The sequence below is a fragment of the Alligator sinensis genome, unplaced genomic scaffold (assembly GCF_000455745.1).
Source record: "Alligator sinensis unplaced genomic scaffold, ASM45574v1 scaffold917_1, whole genome shotgun sequence".
Taxonomy (NCBI): Eukaryota; Metazoa; Chordata; order Crocodylia; family Alligatoridae; genus Alligator; species Alligator sinensis.
Window position 1 is genome coordinate 2,286,387 of NW_005841988.1, and position 20,506 is coordinate 2,306,892.

Below are 20,506 nucleotides of genomic sequence, written 5' to 3' on the forward strand. Positions count from 1 at the left end.
TGGATTTTGGAGGCCAGTCCTGGCCAGATGGTGAAAATTAAAATGAGTATCCCTGAAACGTAGGGCATAGTCTGGCAGAGAGATGGAGTGGCAGAGAATGGTGTGGCATGCCAGGCAGGCAGGTGGGCAGACACCACTGCTGCCTGTCTGTCTGGCACACCACGCCACCCTGCCCCTGCCTCTGCCTGTAGCAGCACCGTTGACTTGAATGGGGAGGGAAGTGCCCTGGATTTCCCATTCTCCCATATTGTCATCCTACACACAGTGCTTGTTCCTGCAGTGCCTGGCTCTAACCAACCATACCAGTCCATGAGACTCATGACCATCAAGTTCACTAAGATAAAATGTAATTGGAAGAAGTGGTGATTATCAAAGAGAGGTAAGGTAGCAAAATGCTTAGAATACCAGCAGGCAGCCATAAGACATTGTTTTTAGTGAATGTGGCAATAATGAAAGGCCCTAGAGAAAAAAGTGCTTTAAGCAACTAATTAATACAAAATAAGGCAGAAGTGCCAGTTCCCCAACAATCTGACAACACCTCCCCTAGGAGTAAAGGTGTAATGCAATATCTATGCCTGTTCAAGCCAAGATCTTTTTGCTGAAACTGCGATGGCATTCTTTGTGATATATACATGTGTTTCCCAGAGAAAGTGGACAAAGACCCACAAGTCATTTCACTGTGTGTGCCTGGGGACCTCCAAATGCCAAGGTAATTCAGTCCTTACCAGCTTGGTCTGAATTTAAACCAACAGGCTACAGATGAAAAGTCCCATAGTCCAATACTAATTCCATAAGTCTCTTGGCAGCCTGGGCATTTAATTCTTTCTCATTTGGAGAGATGGCTAGCTTTACACTAATCCAAGTAGTGCAGTGTGTCTGTGCTGCCTGCTCTGAGATGTGTTGAATCCACCCATTTTATTTCACTGAGGGCCTTGGACTTCTCAGGAACCTGTGGAGGCAAGTCAAAATGTCAGTGCTGCACTGTACAGGAAAATCCCTTTAAGCAGGCAAAAGCTCTTTAAAAACTTTTATTGTGGAGAGGGCCAAGAAGCTACTGTAAGTGGAAATCAAGCACTCCAAAGCAGCTGACTTTATGCAAAACAGGCGAGTGCAGTCAAAACACTTACAGCAATCAATTGAAGTTGTTGGGTAAAGTTTTTTCCATGTCCCATAAATTATTGAACAGTTAATTTCGTCTTTGTGCCTGCAAGACATTCTAGCTTTAGGATGACAGCTTTATCCATTAAAGTGAGTGTGGTGACAGCAGTACGGTGAGTGCTGAGAACTGCAGGGAGAGGAGGCCCATTCTCAGCTGCATTACCACTGAGAAATACTGGGACACATCAACATCTTAATCAATATGCGAGAGTCAATTACCGGGGAAGCACAAGCTTAAGCAGGATCTGATTTTAGGTTTGTGTTCAGTCCACCAAATGGGTGTAATCAATAAGGAGCTGAATATCATATAGAATACACATGACTGACCCTCCTAACCAAACTCTTTCCACCTGACCCCTACCCCCCCCCCCCCCCCCCGCCAGTTTCACATTGGCGCCCCCCCCCCGCCGAGTAGTTTCACATGTGCACCCTCTGCTCTTTCTTATATTGCAAAACCAGATCTTTCGCCATCCAATACAATGGACAAGAACATAAATACATGCAAAAGGTCAAATCCTGCCTTCAGCGAGAATATGTGGGATTCCCACTGAAGTCAGTGGGGACAACCCCCTCCCCCCCATCTTAGGTGATTCCAAGGGAAAGTTTTAGACCTTAGTGCCCCCAAGGAAAAAGAGACTGACTTCTCCCCAGGATTTTGTGCTTCTATGTTCCCCACTATATAAAAGGTTCCCAATCAACCAAGATTTCTATTTGGCGCTGGGCAAGCAAGCAGAAAGGAAGACTATTTTTGACTGAACATAGATATCATCACTTTCTGCCCTGATTTACACACAGTGTAACTCCATATCTTGAACAGAGATTCATGTGGGTAAAGCAGGACAGAATTTGGCCCCACAGCAGTGATGTAATCATGTATGTAACAACCTCATTTACTGTAGCTGCTGCTTCTTCTCAATTATTTAGTCTTTTAATTGTTTTTAAAGATAGTGAAGCTGAATGAGCTGAAATATATTTTTTTTTCAGGGACAGCTTAATGCCCAGCATAAATAGCTGGTGCCCTGAGGAACTTATGCCCACAAAATGTGTGTGTGTCCCTTGGAAGGGGGTGAGGGTATGGAGCTGAAGCAGTGATTGGGTGCTCAGAGCCTAATTTATCATTTTTTGAAGTGGCTGTAGTCACTGAGCTTACACTAGGCACCACTGTGACTCTGAGCCTTGTAAGATTCAGGAACAAATGAGTAATTAAGGAAGCTGTTTACATAAGAAGCTGTAACAAGACTGAACAGTGTACTCTTATCTGCCAGTATGAAAACATGTCTATGTAATGCTGGGTTAAGTTCTAAAGCTGCAGGAAAGGTAGTGCTTTTCTTAACTAATGCATTGTAGACCTGAACTTGAGCCTCCTAAAGTCGGTGGCAAGCCTTGCATTTCTTTAAGTAGTGCAGGATCAGACCATATGTCTAGTAATAAAACCACTCAGCTATCTCCTCTGGACTGACTCAACTCTTTGGTGGCCCTGTGCTCCAAAGGGAAATGGAAGGCCTCTGTCTCTTCCTATGCAGAAAGGGCCCCAGAATGAGGAGGCCTCAGATAATGTAAAGCTGGCATAGCTAGCCCTCACAGAGCCTGGATAAAGGGTGTAGTGCAGGGAGCAGAGTGGAGGGTAGGTGTGGCTGGAGTATAATCCCCACCTGGCATGTGGTCTCAGGTAGAGTACAGGCAACTGGCACAGGTTAAACAAACTTACTCTAGAGCAGGAGCCAGTGCGGACTGGCCCAAAGAAACAGGGAGCTGCTACTGGCTCCCTGACAGCCCCCCACCCTAGTCTCCTACACAAAATGGATTTCAGTGCCAGAGAGACTCCCTGCCATGATCTATCTCTGCTCTTTAGATACACCCCATGGGCTCACCACTTTCCCTGGAACTGTTTATTTGTGTATTAAAATCTAACAAATCCATGTGACGAGGAAGGGCCATTAGTGGCATAGGGCAGAGAGCCTGGACCCACAGGAGACATAACAGTTTATTATCCCCCATGTCCCTATTAGAGATGGCCTCAGGCCACAAGAGTTTATCTGGAGACATATCTGGAAACCCCCAAAGCTCAGGGAAGAAAGTTGGGGAATGAAGAGATATTTAGATTTAGGTTTTGCTTCATTTTATTCATAGACCAGGGGACAAATTCAGATTCACACTTGAGCTTGGATTTTGCACCCACCTTTGTCGAAAGCATTCAGATCTGAGGGTTTGGATCAGGCACAACTCCAATGCCAACAGTACAGCCATGTATTAAGAACCATGGACCAGAGAATTACTGGTGTACACCACTGACTTAGACTCACCAGCAGGGCAGTTGTGTATTCAGAGGACTCCACCTTCTACCTCTTCCGTTTCTATTATGCTGACCTCATGTAATTAAGTCACACTGCATGCCAGGACTTTCAGGGTGGAAAAGGTGCGTATCAGCAACTCGGAAAGCAAACAAAACAGGCTGATATCAGGCCTGTTTGAAACGTTCTCACCTTTATTTTTGTCAGAGAGAAAAAATATGCAAGAAAAAAAATTGGCTGTGTAAAGGGATATTGAAAGCATGACATATTTGTCTGTTAAGTATAAATATGAACAGCTATGGAGATCTGGTACTATGGTGCTAGGTTTTAACTCCAGTAACATTCATCTATTGCCAGGAAACACTAGATTTAGTACCTGAGGGATTGCAGTCTCAAATACCTTATACATTTTTTTTAATATGCTGCCAAGAATTTAAATTGGTAAAAGCTGGGGACTGACAAAAACTTGATCCCCAAGAGCTTTTCTGGCACTGGTTTATCAGGGAATATGGTACCATTATTTTTACTACAATTATTATTTTTTGGTGGTGGTCAGGGGAGCTCATTTATAACTCAGTGACTTCTACTCCCAGATGTATTTTTTTAAAGCTTAAATAAACAAAGGGGCTGATTTTCTTGGTGGCGCTAGGATCTGTCATTCATTTTATATGCAATATGCCTTCTTGGATTGTAGTCATTTTAACATACTTTTTGAAAGGTCACGAACAGGCAACAGAAAAGGCTGACTGCAGGGTACACGTTCTTTCCAAACCACTACCACCCATCCGGTGCCTCCCTGCAGGGGCTGTGGAGGACCTCAGAATATGTACATCAAATAAATCTCTTTGGGCCCAGTCTGACTCTCACTGAGGGATATGTATGGCCACAGGAGCAGGAGCAGGATTTCTGCAGGGCAGTGGTGTGAAGATGCAGATGGAAAGCTGGACTCTAGGACTGTGCGACATTTCACTGGCAATTTTGTTTCAATGCTGTTTTGACTTGTTTCGAGCTCGAAACAGCAAAATCAAAATGAAACAGAGAGCTTTGAAACAGACTCAAAATGAAATGAGGCAAGTCGAAACGTTTCAAAATTTTCAAAAAGTTTTGAGTTTGATAAAGGGGGCCTTCTGCACTGGATTTAGTCCTTAGGACATGTTCAACTGCCCTGAAAATCCTTTGAAAACTCCAAAATCAGGTAGAAAGCTATACAGGAAGTCAGCATCAGCAGTGGAATTACAACACAAGAGGTCTTCACTCATTTCACCAAGCCACCCTGCAGCCAGCAACAACAACATATGTGAAACACGATGGCATTATATACAGGACATCTTTATGACCCCATATTGCTCATAGCAGCTATATCCAGATCTCGTCTCTTACATATCCAATTCCACCCAGGAACAATTTCCAGGTGTTCCCTTCTCCCCAGGAAACTATCAATCACGTCTCCTGAATGGACACTACATGTCCTATACAGTTTGATATGCTTTCAGTTGTATTATAAGGTCAGATCACTTAGGAGCTGTAGTTCTCCTAATATTTGTACTGCAAATATGTTATCTGTTGGAGTTTTTTTTTCCTTTCTCCAACTCAGAGTACAAGTACCTTCCCACCTAGTTTACTTCTAGGAAGGAAGGAAGGAAGGAAGGAGGATTGGGATTTAGACTTCCATGTTATTGCCAAAAGGAAAAAAAAAAGAGGTAGATTTGGGGGAAAGGGCAGATTATGTTACAGAGGTGTCCCAAAGTGTTAAGGTATGAAACTGGGGAGTCACAAAGGCAGAAGAAGCTCCCAGACACTTAGAAATGCTGACCAGTCCATATAGCACATTGCAGAAATGCAGTCACTCTGTAGTTTAATGTGATTTAACAGAGTGATGTAGGTCAGCCCCTGAAGAAGAATTTTCTCTCCTCTTGGTCCTACAGGGGGAAAATTAGTGGACAGAATATAGAAGGGAATTTAGGTAGGACACCAAAATGTCAGCTTTACTCATGAGATGCTTTATAACTAATGGCAACTGTTTCAATTTTAGACATGGTCCGAAACATGGCAATCTGGTAGAAGAGTGCCCCTTATGATCATGTGGGGAATTGGTTTGGTGCATCCCACTTTCTGAATTGCGAGCATTACTTTGTGTAGCACCTTTGGCTTTCACTGGCAGCTACTCATGTAAATAAAGGTCAGGAACAGCCAAATGGTAGAGACTGACATTTTACCAAAGAAAAGAATTTTGTTTGAATCATAGCAACATTTATGGTAAATTCTCAAAAAAAACACACCCAATCCCAAAACCCATCTTTTTTGCTTGAAAAAAAAATGCATTTGTGAAGAAAATGGGGCAGCTTTTCCCTGTACTGAATTTGTGGTAACTTGGGAAAATAGCTGTTTTCATGAGAGTATTCACACTAGGTTTGCAATCCCTGTAATGCACATTTGGATGCTGATATACTGTCTTCTTTATCCTGGAATCCTTAATGGGCTTTCATTTTTTCTTAGAAAAAACACAGTAAAATATTCTCCTTTTTGTATCGCAGACATGAATACTTAACAAATTCCATTTATTGTCAAGTTTTCTACTTAAAGTGTGTAGCTTTACTTTAATTCTTCCAGCGCCCACATGGATACAACTAATAAAGGCAGATCCTAGCCAAATATGTTCCATACGAATACCTTAGATCAATGTGGTGGTAAGTCTCTTTTCATCTCCAATCAAACAACTCTCCCCAACAACAGAAGTCCTTTACAGACACAGGCCCATGATTTATGTTAAATACAGCAGTGTTTTTACTGCTTTTGGCACAAGCTGCTTGAGAGAGGTGAAAAAGACACTCACACACATACACTCTCACACACAAATCTGTTTAGAAAACAATTCCAACATAAGCACCATATACCTTTGACTTGTAGGTTCATTTCCAGGCAAGCAGTGATGGCAAGTACAATTTAGCTTCCTTTTAATTTTTTTTCCTTCAGAGGTGTGTGTGTGGGGAGGTGGGGGTCATTTCCTTCCTATGGGATTTTTTATTAGTTTTTTTAAACTGTTTTTCTTTCCCTCTGCTGTTTTACTGCCTTGTTTCTATCTACCCCTGAGGAGTTTAAAAGCCTCAAGTAAGTATTATTAGATTTTTAAAGTGTATTTTCTGATTGTATGCGTGTGAGAGTGAGCCTGGGAAGAAGGCTAACTGTCAGACATCCAGAGGCAGACTGTCAACTGGCGTAAACTGTTGAAGCTAATGGAGTGATGACAATTTACACCAACTAAGAATCTGCCCCTCTTTGCAACCATGTTCCATATTCATCTGACTGAGCACGGAGGCTAAATGATGCTGCATGTGATTCAATGTGTATTCTGTCAAAAGTTTCACTGCTTACAGAACTATGGCCCAGAGGGCTACATTGGTCCTTGCAAAACTGGATTTGGCCCACAGAACTAGGTAGGACAACTAGCATACTTGTTATTAGATGTCTTGGGACTGAGAGGGGAAAAAAATTACAATCTTTAAAATTAAAAGGTAAAAATATTAAGACATAAACAGACAATGTATTAATTTCAATGGACAAAAATCACTGCTTGGGATCCCTTTTCTTGGAGGGCCTGAAAAATCAGGATAGTGCCCCTCACAACTTCAGAAAAAGTAGACATTTTGTTGTCAAAGGTTCTTTGGGACTTAGTGAACTATGGTATCAACAGGTATGGTACGGGGGCAGAGGGAAGCAAGTAAGTGCTAGTATTGCAGGGCTTGCAGAATTACAGAGAACTTTGAAAATTACAAATTAATTATATTTTTAAAGTAAACATAAGACCCAGGGAACTACACAGCACCACAAAATCTTCCTTATGCTTTAGAGGAGGGGGAAGGGGCCATGAATTGTGATCCTCAGACTCTGCAAACTAAGGTGGGGCATAAATATTACATTCCTGCTCTTAAAGCATCTCATGCGGTGTCCTACAGCTACAGATTGACTGTGATTGTATCCACTCCCACAGCACAGGATGTTTATTGGAGTTGCTTGAACAATAATCATTGAATAATTTAAGTGGCCAACACATGATTTAAGTGGCAAATGCTTTTCTTCATAAGCTGGCCAAAGAGTATTTATGGAATAAGGTATTTATTGAATATTTTGTATCCATTTTCTATAAATGATTTTAAAAATGTTTTGATGCGACGTGGCCAGGTCCAGCTTTGATGGACTACAGAGCTCTTCTGTTCTATCAGTGCACTTAGATCTGGTTTCCTTCCTGCCCAAAGAAATACCTGTCTCTGGGGAACACAAGGAGTCAAACTTCTCTCTGGGTTAACTCAGCCGAAAGTAACAGTGCTCACATGAAAGATTACTTTGGCCCATATTGTTAAGTGACTGGTGTTGCCCTCATTCTACCTGCCTGACATGGCGTATGAAAGGCATGTGACACAACTAGTACATCAAACTCCCCTCCTGCGTTTTGTTACAGGAAAGACTCTTTCATATGTTTAAAATAAAGGGAAAGTAACAGGAAAATTAGAAAGTAAGATAGAAAACAGGATAGAAAACAAGCTTAAGCACAGTGGTATTTTATTCTTTGTTGTGTCATAAGGCCATTGACAAACCCTGAAAGGTAATAGTACTTAACACTTTTCTAGCACCTTCCATCCAAGGATCCCAAAGCACTTTGCAAACATTAATTAAACCTCATGGCACATACATGAGACAGGTAAATCTTATAAATCCCACCTTACATCATCAGAATGCATCAGATTGCATCAGAATGAACAAAAACACTGGGGGGCTAATTGGCATATTGAAAGCCCAGGTTTGCACAACAAGTACGGTTGGGAATAGAGCCCAAGAGCATTCTGCTGCTATAACAATAGCATCTAGCTCAAGGTCCCTCCTAGGAACCACTGGGTGAAGCTGCAAACCTTTAAAAATAAAAACAGATCTGTTTCAAAATGGGCTTTTCTTTCAAACCAAAGATAGCAATCATTTGTGTGCTCGCTCTCTCTCTCTCTCTCTCTTTTTGAGGATGACAGAGATGTCACCCCGGGTGAAAACAAGACAACAAGAGATGTCATTTATACAGGTTTGTTGTATGCGCCAGATTTCTGTACTGTGCTAGCAAATGCAAGGGAGAAAAATGTTTGATAATAACAACATGGCACAAAAAAGAGAGACAGAATTTCTGGAATGAAGGGAATTGGCTGGGAGGGTGGGGGAAATGGGTAGATGGAGGGACAAAAAAAAACCCAGCTGGGCAAGGCATCTTTTTTGTGCTCTTGCCTGGAAACTAGAGAGGCAGTTTTGCAAACATCCTATGTTCAGAATTTCCCATTAAATAACATAGTAGTAAAGTTACAGAGCCAAACAACACAAGAGTTCCTACTGAAGGATCAGATCTTCCCACCCCTCAGCTCTATGCCTGCCCTGGTTCTCTCAGCCTCTGCCCTTTGCTTGCCCAGTCTGCTCTTCTCTGTGTGTTTGCACAATACTTCAGGTTGGTTCATACAATCCTATCGACTCCCTTTAAAAAAAACATACAGCAACCAAGTGGTCATGCATCTGCACGACTGACCACAAACTCATCTATCCTCCTTCTGCTCCTGCTTTCTCTCTGGCAATTAAAAAAAGTAAAATCTAAGCCCAAACAAATCAATGTTTACGGATTTGTAATAAGTTTCTTTCTACTTATTTATTTATTTTCTCTTTAGTCACTAAAGAAGCAGCAGCAACTTGCAAGAAGCAGTTGTTGCCAGAGGGTGAATCATAGCTATATTGATTTGATTATGTAAAAGCTCAGAGGAACCTAAAGCCAGATACAGAAATATCTCATAGTCCAAACCCTGTGGGACACACACTAGTAAAAAAGCAATCTTTATATTGTTCCTGATAAAAGCATCATTAGTTTCCTCACAGTGAAACCATTTCTCTGCTGATACAGTATATGGTTTTCTTTTTCTCTAGAATCCACTCAGACATAATTAACACTCAGTTACTAGACTTCAGCTTCCCTCCGGAGTGTGCCGTTTGGAGGTCGGTGAGAGAGGGAGAGAGAGAAAATGTGAGAGAGAGTGCCGTTGAATCAATCAGACATTTGCCTTATAGGGGATCTTGCTGTATAGTAACCACAATGGTGTGTGAGTCAGATCCAGAGCTGTGGCACCCTCTTCTGGGCCCTCAGCTCATTCAGGCTTTAGAAACCCGAGCAAGCCGTAAACCGTAAACCAAACAGTTCCTGTCTCTCTTTCTCTCTTTTAACTTTTCCTTGTGTAATTCTATCCCAGCCACCACACCACAACAAAGGCATGAAATCACACATCCACAGACATACAGACCTGCACAGACAGACATGTTTCCAGCTTGTCATAACAAAGCACTCTAATGTTTCGCTTTCTGCAAAACAGCTCTTCAAAAACACCCTCGGCTAATCAGAAAAGCTCTCTCGGGCTGTCTCTGAGTTGTGGGTGGGATGGAAGATTGTGGTAAAGGGGTTAAGTTAAAATACTACACAAAAATAAAAGATGCATGATTTTATTTGTGCTTCTGTTTCCTCGCCATGTGATAAATACCTGGACAGACTGAAATCAGCATAGGCAAACTCATTAACCTCACACAGTGAGAGTCTGTATGTTCATGGTCTGGATTTTTCTGCACGCACCAAAGGGAAAATATGATCCTGTCATCCAAAGGCCTCTCCTGTGCGGCTCATGATGGAGAAAGGATTGATTGTGAGCTAATTTACCGCCCTCACTTTAAGTTCTTTTTTCTTTTTATCTTCAGTTTTCTCAAACAAAGGAAAGTGAAGATGTATTTTAGCATACCACCTTTGAACCTGTGCAAGAGAGTTTGCTGGAAGAGAACCTAAAATAGCACTTTGATACTGGAAATTAGTACTAGATGGATGCTGCACAGTAATACAACTGGTCTGAGTACTCAAGCACTTCAGAAAGTAAAAGAGTCAAAAAGGAGAAGGCAAGTCATTTCAATCCCTGCACCTGTCTTCTCTTCAAATCAGTGTGAGGACTCCTCAAGGAAACCTTTAGACATCTGGGAGTTTTGCTGACAACTATGAAGGACTCATACACATACCACCTGAAACAGCACCAGTAAATTTCACTCTAAATGCCTATCTATGATGTTGTTTTCCTAGTCGTTTTACTGAGTGGCAAAAGCGTGCCTGCTGCAGCATGACTAAAGCATGACCATTTTTTACCTCCAAAACTGTCTGCTAGCTGTGGTGCCCTTAACCAATGAATTAACACCTACCCTTTGTGCCTGATTCATTGTTTTCTATTCAGAACTGATCCAGGGTCTGCAGTCCCTGCTGGCATACCCCATGTACTCTCTGGAAATCATCCCATGGCTACTTTCAGGCTAACTCATGTTGTTTAGGAGGCTTGTAAAATCAGGTCTGCTGAGAAACTCAATCACACAGACCTTGCTTAAAAGGGAAGGCATATAACATACATAATTTATACACCCTACCATTTGCAGCAATGGTTTTCATTACCAATACAGGAAAAACCCCAATGGTATCACCCTCCCCTCTTCACCCATCTGCCCCTACTAGCTGGTAAGAAGAAGCAGGCACTGTGGTACTCCAGTTAAAGGACATCACATGCTTCAGAACAGTGAATGTAGGTTTTTCTGTCTGGTAAACATGTCTGAGAGAGGTAGTTCTTAGCTCTGATGGTCTGAAGCCAAACAGAAGGCAGGGTACATTTGCACCTTATACACTAACTAAATCAGAGCTGAGTCAGCTATGTACACTCGTTGGGCCAAATCCATCCAACATAGTTATCCATACGATACTGAGTGCCATTAACTTGCATGACAGTCCAAAGCATTTATCCACACTGACCCAAGGATGCTGGACTTGCTGTGCAACCCATGACCACCTTCTCCCTGAAGCTGTAGGATCAAGACAACGCCCATCAACATCAGGTTTTTACTTCTGGAGAGCTGAAACAACAAGCCTGCCTAATTCATTAATAAAGGAAGCAACTGAACAAGCCTAAGCCAATATCTAGATAATGTACTTCTGAAAATCCTGTGAATCAGGTCAAAGGGTTGGCAGCACAGGATGTTGCCAATCACAGCCCCTTTTCCCAGCTGTATTTGGTGCTGTCAGTGGGTTTTTTTGGCAAGCTTCACAAAACTTTTTCCCCTTAATGCTCCAGCTCCAGGAGTCATGTGATTATGCAACTATCTCTGTTTTCATTTTTTTGAAGTAAGATTCTAATCCTCTTGATGTACTAAAAGACTTGAAAATTTGCCCCAAGGACACCCTACAGGCTCAAGAAGCAAATAAAAAGAAACACTGGGCATGTCTACATGAGAAGCCAAATGCACATCATGGCAAAAGCCATGCTAATGTACTAATGCAAAGTAGAATTAGTCTACTGCATATTAGCATCACAAAAAGACCAGTTACTGCACATTGAGTTAATACCAATTATTACAGGTACTAAACTTAATGCACAGTAACAACAGCACATTAATGCATGTATAGAGACATCTAAAGTTTTGTTTCCATGGTTTTTATGCAATTTGTGATATTTGGGGGGCCACGATCCAGTTTTTTAAAAAATAGAAATACTTACTGGCCTATATAGAGTCATTTTGGCAGGAATTCACTGCTCCTCACTAAATATCAGCCCACAAAAACAAATTTCACACTCTCTTACTTGAATGAATCTCCATTTATTTTCCAGGTATATTTTTTTCCTTGTGCTATATATTGTAAGAAGTGGGTCTCCTTCTCTTTGTGAGTTACACAGAGATAATCGCATCAATACAGGTTAGGGTCAAATTTATCAACATCAGTACAGCTACACTGGAGCTATCCTTGAGCCTTAGTTCTTACAAATCTTTGCAAATGAGGGCGTGACTAAGCATAAGTGGTTAGAACTCACACAACAAGCACCTATACATTTTGGTTTGTGCTATCTGTATCAATCAATCTACAAAAATTCAAGTGTTCTTTGGAAAAGGTGATTCTCATATTCAAAAATTTTTGGTCCATTGGTTTAGCCTCTATAAGAATTAATAAACCTCTGAAAAATAGCTTCTGTTCTGCTGCTCCCCAATCACCACCCCCTCAAAAATAAAACAAACCCAAACTATAAATCACAGCCACTGAAATACAGTCCAGTCTCACATCACAGAGCAATGGTTTTATGGGTGAAACGTGGGCTTGCTAATTTCTAGAATAAATTATTGTGCTTTATTAAATGCAGTTTCATTTTCACACTTTAAGTTACAAGGAATATACATATTAATAAAAAAAAAAAAATCACACACACACACACACACTTTTGCAGGCTGACTTTAATCTGTCTAATTTTTTTCCAACCTGCTCCTGGTATAAAACATTTAGCTGACAATATGCCAGGAAATCCTTTTCATTAAAGTAAACACTGATACACATGTTGTGAAGTTATCTCACTTATAGTATCAATGATCTTTAATAGAGTTGTTTTATTACCAGAATAACATTTCTGCCTGACAAGTCTGGAGTCAATATTTAACAGATTTAGGTCAGATTTAGCAATAGGATTTTGTAAAAACCTGGCAAGATTAAACTCAGAATGCAAGCTTGTAAAGCAGATTCAAAGATTACAAAATGAGCATTTTCATAAATATGCATGTCTCAGAAATATTAAAGGAAAAAAAATTAAATGAGATCCAATATCCTTAAATGATAAATCCAGTTAATATTCCTTTGATAGAACAGTGCTGAATAAATGTTAAATGAATTTGTTTAAAGAAAGAGAGAAACCAAAGACTCAAATGATCTTTTCTTGCGAAACAGGAGCAGGATTTACAAAATCATACCTGCCCATTATAAGATTTGGAAATCAGTCACTAAGACCCCTTACTCTCATCAGTATTATACTAAAGTGCTCACGTGTACAGCCTGTTGCACATGAAAGATGGCTGTTTGATTCCCAGCACAGTTGGGTTCCAGTGTTTCAGACAGCAGGGCTGCATGAATTTAAGAGCACTTTCTACTTGAGGAAGTGAAAACCCTGAGGAAGAGGAGGTCGGAGGAGCATGCTGATGATGACCCATGTTGATGGACACTGGAGAGGGTCTATTTTGATGGGAAATCCTATAGTGGTTGTCCCAGCTGTAAAAATTGACCTGGAATATAGGCCGTCAAATAGTGCAAAGAGCGATTCACAAACCATTTTGCAACAGATGTTACAGTTTTACCTGCTTTAATTAATGGATCATATTTGTATATATTTCTAGTTTGCAAGGATTTAGAGGACCATTCTGTTGATTAAAAATATCATATGTCCCAAAAAGTTTTACTAGTTTCAGCATGAGTGATTATTCACAGAAAAAAAAATTACACATTTCATTACTCAGTACAAATTATTGTCATGTGGCAAATATTTTAGTCACCAATTTAGAATCAGGAACAATGTGTCATTCAGAAGCCCCAAAATCAAGATGTACTTTAAATAGGAGTTTAAATTAATTGAAATTAATCATGTGAATGAGCAAATGCCACCAATATGGTCACTTGCAGAATCTAGCCTTAAACTTTCAAGTGGTTTTATTTTGGTTTAGCTTTTAATTTTTGAATTTTTCTGAACTTCCTGTATCTGACCAAGAAGAGACTTTGAAATACCAAAATAGGAAAAAAGAGGCTAGCTCTGAATAAATGAAGTGTATAGTCAATCCCAGTTTAATCACCCCTTTTAGAACCTGCTAATCCATAATTATAGAAAGCAATTGCTTCTTTGTGATTGGAAAGTTGGACTCCCAGCCATAACCAGTTGAACTAGACATCAGGCTTGGAAAACAGACACATTTTGGAATGCAACATTTCCCAGGCCACCCCTTCCATAAGAGTTCAAAGTACTAATTCTATCACTGCCCAATAACAGCATCACTTAAGTTTGTAAGCATATTTTAAACTCATTGTTAAAAAGGCTTTTGACACACCCCATTGCCATCTTTATACTTTGTTCAAATTCCTGCAACATCTTCCAAGAATGGATGTTGTAGTGTCTTTTCATCTTCATTATTATTGTTGATAATAAAGGTGTGTTTCCAGAAACCAAAGAAATCAAATCACTTGACTGGGTTAAAAATATATGTTTAAGAAGCTGCTTTTAATGGAAAAAAAATCAAGTTTATTTATTAAATGATTTTTCCCTGGGGGAAAAATGCATTTTGTCAACAATGACTGCACAGAAAATAAAATATGTAGGCTGAAAATACAAATTGAGAGCTTTGGTTGTGCTTACATGCTACCTTATAGCAGTTGTAGTTCAGATGCTTCATATCCCCATTCTTCTTTTTTAGACAAAGTTCCCCTAACAGACTGTATCTGCCATGAAACCCTGTTCCTTTTCCCTACGTCAAAATATTTCACTTTTTGACAATATTTTTCAGTTCTCACGGAAAAATTAAAAGTTCCTAAAGAGCTCTGAGGGCATGCCCAGATGAGCGTGCATGTACATTTCTCCCAGGACAAATAGCAGTGGCACATGGTTGTATCACTGGTACTTGTCCCCAGGGAATGCCCGTGAATGTGCACTGTGGCATGTGGCAAGTTGCCCTGGGTGGGATGGGGGAGGCTGGGGCTAACACCTGGGCTGGCTCCAGCAGCCTTACGTGGAGTTCTGGGGGCCTCCCAGGGCTCCAGCAGCAGTGATCCAGCAGCAGGGAGCCTGGCCAGCTGGCTCTGGCTGGCTAGGCTCTAGTTTGGGGCGGTGCACGCTGCTGCCATGTGCACTACCCTGCTTTTTTCTAGCACAGGTTTTTTGACAGTGGGATCTCCTGGTGTCAAAAACCCCTCCTTCATGTAAATTAGCAGCATGGGGAATGCTTGCACGTGTGGCATATGTGGAGCGTGGTGCCACAGACAGGTCTGCGGCGCTGCATACCGCATATGCATGCTGGTCTGAATGTGCCCCAGGAGTCCCCATTTTCCAACCAGTATTACAAAACCCTGCTATTTCTAGACACAGTAGTTAAACAAGGCTTCTTTTGTTGAAAAAACTTAATACCTAAATGAGGAAAGCAGAAAAAGGAATCTGCTCCTATTACCCCATGTTTTTAGATATGGAACTGGGGCATTAAAAGACTTCCCATAGATCCTTCATATTTTCAGGAAATCCTATTAGACAATACTGACAGGCAAGATAAGCTTGGAGAAGTGTAGATGATCTTGTAATTGTGATTTTCAACCAAGCTGACCAATAACTTTTGAGTTTCATGCACAACTATTATTTTATGAACAGGAAATAGTTGTTTACCACTATAACTATTTATTACAATATGAAAAAAAAATCTCTCTTCCCCCAACCTGTTCCCTGGTGAAAAAAATGCAGCAGTTTTACCTACAATCATTTGAGGATTAGAGCTTCTGTTGCATTTTCAAAATAGTTCAGAGAATGGTTTCCTTCCAAAGGAGTGTTTTTTAAAATTCAAAAAATGATATTAGAACTCTGTTCCACGTACAGTATAACATCCCTAGCACAATGCAGCTGGGATGCATTAAAAACAAACAAGAGATAGGAGAGGAATGCAGCCATTATTCTTTCAGGGGATTAAGATGATTTGGACAAGAAAAAATAAAAAACCTCTTACATTTATGGTTCACAAAGAAATGAGAGACTTCCAAATTGCTAAAGGTAATGAACATTGCATATCTGATAGGGATGACGTGTGAGGTCACAGACAGAAGAACTCACCATGATGTCTGATACTTACCGTTTATAAGATCCAGGCCTTTTTCTCCTCTTAATTGTGAAATGTCAAGCCAACCTTCCAAGCTGCATCCTAAACACTCTGCTGAGCAGTGCAAGTGCAAGGAACATACTAGCAGACACTTGTGAAATGGTCTGATTTATACATTCAAATGGTCAATAAACTATCCTTTAAGTGTATATTTTGCACACAGATGTATATATGTATGCATGCACAAATGCTGAAAAGTTTAGAGGTCATTTTTTATATGTTATGTTGGCTCCTGTTTGTGATTACTGGCTTCTTTAGATGTAGGACTGGGATAGATGTATTTAGGACTAGGAGAGGATTATGAAAGGCAGAATTGGAAGGCAAAATTTTGTATCTTGGTTTTGGTCTCATCTGATCAGCAGGTGAAGATTTGGCTTACAAACACTACATCAAACAGGGAATTGGCAGAGGTGCAGCATGTTAGCAATTGTGGGGTAGGGCATTCTACAAAGATTAGCTGAATATAAACAGAATACTAGCAGCCATTCCAGCTACTTGGCATGAGAATGGAAACTGTGATTCAAGATGACAGGAGGCTGACAAGAAAATTAAAGACGTGGAGATCATTCTCCATGGACACAAAGCGTTGCTAAAAGAAGAGACCTAGGCCGTGCCTTCCTATTCTGAGATGAGACGTGCTGCCAAAAAATAAGCTTTGCCCACTTCTCCTCTGGGTCCCCAGGCCCAACAATTAGGCAGCATAAATGGCTAAAAGGGATACATAGCATGCACCTCATGGCAAATTTTCCACTCTGTCTCGGTAGATCCTGAAAGTGGCCCTGGAGCAGGCACTCAACATACTTCTGGGAGCATCTACACAAGACACGACTGTACAATGGTTGCTGCACATTTATTTAGTACTTGTATAATCAAGTACTAAATAAATGAGCAGTAACCAGAATTACTGCACGTTAGTGCTGGCAAATGCTAGAATAGTGATGTTACTGCGCAGTAGCCTAATAATACTCTGCAGTAGCATATTAGCACTGTTGGTGCTGTGATGCGCTACTGTGCAGTTAGTGTTTTGTGTAACACCTTCTGTGTCCTACATGATCATCTACATGATTCTGTGTTCACAGAGTTGCAGTGACCGAGTGATTTTGTGGCCTTGAGCTTGGCAGGAGGCAATATAGACAAGAGACTTGGCACCAGTGAGGAACCAAGGCAAGAAGCTGAGGCTAGAAGATGTCTAGTTGCCAGGAATTCTTTAAAGAATGGAAAAAAAGTCTCTTTTCCCCCTGTGCCCTGCACCCCATCTCTTGACTAGACTTTGAAGGTCTGGGAATTTGAACATGATGGACTTAATCGTGACACTATCAATGGGCGTTTTGCCATTGTTTTCAATGGGGCCAGGGTTTTACCACTTCTGTAGTAATGTACAGAAGTGATGGCAGAGCAATTAAGGCATTTCACTACTATTTCTGAACCATGAAATTGAGTCTTGCTCCACACTTGTACTGAAAGTCACACCTAAGGCTTACCCAGCTAAAGCAGTAAATACAATATTCTCTGTATATGTATGCCTCCGTCCCTCATCACCTCCACACACTCTAGATGTCGCTCCTATGTCCATCCTCACAGGTAAATCCAGTAGGGGCACATGAACTTGATGGAAGATCAAGATCATGAAATAATATCATCAACTGCTTTGAAAATAAACAAGTATTTAACAGCATCTCTTGTTTTTAAATCTATTCAAATTTAAAAACAGAAAGGATAAGTATTCTACTAATTAAGCACACCTTCACACTCAACTCATCTTGCACTGGTCAACTTCCATTGTAAGAAGGTTTTTGTTATTAAGTGCTTTAAGGGGTGCAGTGGGGAGGCTGTATTTAGTAAGACCTTGATTATATAATTGTGTAGTACTCTAGCTATAATAAAGGTATGGTGTAATGGTTAGTGGACGCAAATAGAAGTCAGGTCTTCTGAATGGCATTCTGGTTTTCAGCACTTACTTTGTGACATCAGACCCTTAACACATCTCTAAAATGCACTAAATTATAATACTTACGTAGCTCAGACAAGTGAAGTGAAGCCTTATTAATGCTAGGTGAAATCTACTTTATCTTTGCTAGTACTTCTATGGCTTTTAATCTGCTAGCCTCTGTGCGCCTAGATGCAAAATTATTATGAGCTGATTTTGTGTAATACTTATATGCAAACAAAAAAACTGTTAAAAAATAATAGAAACACACATTAAAAATCCCAAACCACGTGAAAATTAACTTTACATTTTTGCACTCTGCACTATATTGTGCTCACACAACCAATTAAAAGACATGGCATCTCATTTGGAAAATATCTATTGATTTCCCAGTTCATCAGATCAGCTTGATGTGTCCTGCAATGGCTCCTATGACATCATCAATATTTTTCTATTTAGAATAATGACTTATTTTATATGCCAACAGCTATAAAAAGACTATATACATATATTTCTAAGGACATCAGCTAAAAAAAAAAATCTCAATTTCCTTAACATACAGTATTTGCTATCCAGCATTTTAAAAAAATCTTTGGATCTTGTCATGAGATTCATTTATAGACTACAGTAAAATTATTTAGTTTATAAACCAACCATTAAATCATGTTCTCTCTATTAGATGCTGTCGCTTAGCCTTGCATTTGGGGTCCAAATTACACCCATTTTTCTTTCAGAGTATGTAGAGTATATGTCAGAGAAAATCCTCCCAACCCTTCATTTTCCTTTCCTTTCTTTTCTCTTTATACAACCCTGTCTCTCTCTCAACTGTCTAGATTCCAACTGCAGCACATTATCTCTAAATCTTTCTGCAGAGTCAGAAAGGCATACATTTAGCTAGATGTTTATTCTGATCATTTCACTCATGTATGTTTGTCAAGCTACAGTTACAGCTGAATCTCAGCCCAGTTTTTAGCAGTGGAACAGAATATTTATATGCCCTGGATATAGATGTGCTCTTAATCAAAGCTCCCTATAGAACTGATTGGCATCAGAAATCAAGCAAGATCCAGACCAGGAACCAGCAATTAACAGACCTGACTTCTGACCCAATGTAATTCTTTCCTCTAAGATTTTCTTCCCCTCCACCACCACTTCTTTTTCTTTGTTACCAATCTCACCCTTCTTGCAATTATCCCAGTGTGACATTTCCCTAGTCCTGCACAGATAGCAATTGGCCATGCTCTTTATAAAGCAGTCTTATGCAGGAGTTTCCAGTTGGGGAAACTACTGTGGCCTTGGATCAGAACTGGCCAAAGGGATGAAACCTGCCACTACATGACACTCCTGTTTTGCTTCCTCTTTATACAAACCTCCCAGCATACAGGCCATGTGCCACTACAGGCAGTGGCTGAGCACTTGGTCCTGTCAGTAAGAATCAATGTTGAAAGACACAGTACCTTGGAACTGAAAGTATCATGGCTTACTCAATTTCTGCCCTAGATATATAAGAGGTTGAGACTTAGGATTGAAATCTAGGTGGGTTTCATAGCACTTTTCTGAGAGTGGTTTTACCCAACATGACTAATCCTATTCCACTCTTCATTGCTGTAGTCTAGAAAAGAAAATACGCCCCACTGATCAGCTCCAAACTAATTCTCCTCAATAGGCAGTTTAATAGATTGATCATCTACTGCAGTGATTTGGCACCATTTTCCAGGGTCAGACAGGCCTCACACAAATGACTGCCTTACTGAAAAGGTGCCGTGGCCTTGCCTGTGCCACATGTGCTTACCAAATGCAGTTCACTTCACTCCTTCTAGGGGATCAACCAGCATAATGACCAGACTGGGACTTACACCTTCCTCACCACCTGGGGCTCATGCTCAATGATCACTGAAAGGAAATACATTCCAAAAGTTCAGGGAAACCCACTCCAAAGCAGCTACCACCAGGTTTTACAGATGGCACCGAAGATTGAATCTGATCCCATACATGGAAGAAAGGAATCATGGGAAAATGATCCTGGGTGATATATCTAGGCATGAAAATATGTAGTGCATTAATAGGTGGCAACAAAGAAAAGGACAGAGTATTTGTCACATGTATCATAGAAAAAAGTCTCAGGAAGTGAGGTAACCAAGATAGGAATTTCTGGTTGTGACAGAAGACCTCTTTGGTTTTAGCCACTATCCCACTGGAAAGAAGAAAATGAGAGAGACCCTAGGATTCAACTTATAAATAAGTGGAAACATTACGCACCAAGATAAATTGTCAGTGAAGATTGTTCTCCTTAGATCTCTTTTAGACTGGTAGAGTATGTAACCCTACTTAGAAAACTGGCCCATGGTTAAACAAAGAGTGAGTGGCAGACAGAAAAAGGATTCAGGAA

The 20,506-nt window shown here is 40.5% G+C and overlaps 1 long non-coding RNA gene across 1 annotated transcript in view; it reads right to left on the minus strand.

Annotated features, from left to right (window-relative positions):
* Window positions 1-808: 808 nt before the first annotated feature.
* The window catches only part of LOC102377641, a 43,989-nt gene continuing 24,291 nt past the window's right edge, over window positions 809-20,506 (minus strand). Inside the window, exons 2-3 of the long non-coding RNA XR_323543.1 lie at window positions 3,462-3,641; window positions 809-949 (exon numbers count right to left, since the gene is read on the minus strand). This is a non-coding gene — a long non-coding RNA (uncharacterized LOC102377641). The remainder of the gene's footprint in view (window positions 950-3,461; window positions 3,642-20,506) is intronic.